We start from the raw sequence: 2,469 nt of genomic DNA, 5'->3' as shown, positions 1-2,469 counted from the left end.
ACAAAAAATTAGCTGGGCACGGTGGCGGGTGCTTGTCATCCCAGCTACTTGGGAGGCTGAGGCAAGAGAATCGCTTGAACCCGCGAGGCAGAGGTTGCAGTGAGCCGAGATTGTGCCACTGCACTCCAGCCTCGGCATCAGAGCAAGACTCCATCTCAAAAAAAAAAAAAAGAGTCACAAGGTACATTCTCACTACGTCGCTCAGACAGGTCTGGAACTCCCGAAGTTGAAGAAATGACCACAACATTTCCTCAAGAGATCCTCCTGTCTCAGCCTCCCAGAGTGCTGGGATCAGAGGCAGGAACCACCACTCCCAGCTTGCGAGGTATGATTGTGCAAAGCAGTTGAGCTTTGTGAAGTTGGGGCACACACCCTGCCACTCTGGGACCGAGTGTCTCCGACGTGATACACAGTGTCTCCGCCGTGGACTCAGGAGGATGCATGCCAGCATGGGTGTGTTTCCAGTGGAACAGCACCATTTCCAGCGGAACAGCACCATAGCGTAGGATTCGACTCACTTGGCTTCAAATCCCAGCTCTGCCTCTGCTGGCTACATGACCTTGAAATCGCTCATCACTTTGTGCCTCAGTTTCCCCGTATGTGAAATGGGACTAACACCAGTGACCACCCTGTGGGACTGTTGTCCAGAATCAGGGAGCCAGAATAGTGCCTGGCATACAGCAGCTGCCCAGTAGAACCCGTCATCATTGCTGCCAGTGGGCTGAGAGTGCGGTGCCTCCACGTGACTGTGTACCACGGTTGATCTTGTCTGGGCAAAAAGGCAGGCCTGGCTGGGCGTGCTGGCTCACGCCTGTAATCCCAGCACTTTGGGAGGCTGAGGGGGGCGGATCACCCGAGCTCAGGAGTACAAAACCAGCCTGGGCAGTATAGCGAGACCCTGTCTCTACTAAAAATACAAAAATTAGTCAGCTGTGGTGGCAGGTACCTGTAGTCCCAGCTATTAAGGAAGCTGAGGTAAAAGAATCGCTTGAACCTGGGAAGCGGAGGTTGCAGTGAGCCAAGATTATATCGCTGCACTCCAGCCTAGAGATTCTGTCTCAAAAATAAAAAGAAAAAACAAATAAACAAAAAAGCTGGGTGCGGTCGCTTATGCCTGTAATGCCAGCACTTTGGGAGGCCGAGGTGGGCAGATCACAAGGTCAGGAGTTCAAGACCAGCCTGGCCAACATTGTGAAAGCCCATCTCTACTAAAAATACAAAAATTAGCTAGGCGTGGTGGTCCACACCTGTAATGCTAGCTACTTGGGAGTCTGAGGCAGGAGAATCACTTAAACCCGGAAGATAGAGGTTGCAGTGAGCCGAGATGATGCCATTGCACTCCAGCCTGAGTGACAGGGCAAGACTCCATCTTAAAAAAAAAAGGCCAGACACAGTAGCTTACTCCAGCCTGGCCAACATGGTGAAACCTTGTCTCTACTAAAAAGGCAAAAATTAGCCGGGCGTGATGGTGGGCACCTGTAATCCCAGCTACTCGGGAGGCTGAGGCACGAGAATCGCTTGAACCCAGGAGGCGGAGGTTGCAGTGAACCAAGATCATGCCACTGCACTCCAACCTGGGCGATAGAAAGAGACTCAGTCTCAAAACAAAACAAAAACAAAATAGAAACAATGGGCAGGCAGGAACATATGGTACAAAACTGTTGAGGATGGAAATAATCGCAATGGTCATCAGAAGGAAAACTGCCAGATTATTACTCACAGAATCAGTTAAAAATTAAGCGGTAAACATGTCTGAGTCATCTCTTGATAGAGATCTCCAAGGGCTAAGAGAACAAGGCACTTAGATTTGGCCTCCTCTATGCTTTCAAAGATTAAGGTTTTTAGTGTGAAATGGGCCCTACCCATCAGGTTGAGTCTCTGTCCTGTTTGAACTTTAGGTTGAACATTTGGCTTGATTATTTTATGTAATTGGTTTTTTGGGCAGATTGCTTACAAAACCTTTAAAGGAGCCTGGGCGGCCAGGCACGGTGGTTCACACGTGTAATCCCAGCACTTTGGGAGGCCAAGCTGGGCAGATCACAAAGTCAACAGATCGAGACCATCCTGGCCAACGTAATGAAACCCCGTCTCCACTAAAAATACAAAAATTAGCTGGGCGTGGTGTCGGGCGCCTGTAGTCGCAGCTACTCAGGAGGTTGCAGCAGGAGAATCGCTTGAACCTGGGAGGCGGAGGTTGCAGTGAGCCGAGATCATGCCACTGCCCTCCAGCCTGATGACAGAGTGAGACTCCATCTCAAAAAAAAAAGAGGCTGGGCACGGTGGCTCACACCTGTAATCCCTGCACTTTGGGAGGTTGAGGCAGGTGGATCACTTGAGGTCGGGAGTTCGAGACTAGCCTGGCCAACATGGGGAAACCCCGTCTCTACTAAAAATACAAAAATTAGCCAGGCATGGTGGTGTATGCCTGTAATCCCAGCTACTCGGGAGGCTGAGGCAGGAGAATGGCGT

Source organism: Colobus angolensis, unplaced genomic scaffold (assembly GCF_000951035.1).
Source record: "Colobus angolensis palliatus isolate OR3802 unplaced genomic scaffold, Cang.pa_1.0 Scaffold22, whole genome shotgun sequence".
NCBI classification, from domain to species: Eukaryota; Metazoa; Chordata; class Mammalia; order Primates; family Cercopithecidae; genus Colobus; species Colobus angolensis.
The sequence above is the reverse complement of the archived record's forward strand: the minus strand, read 5'-3'. Positions refer to the sequence as shown.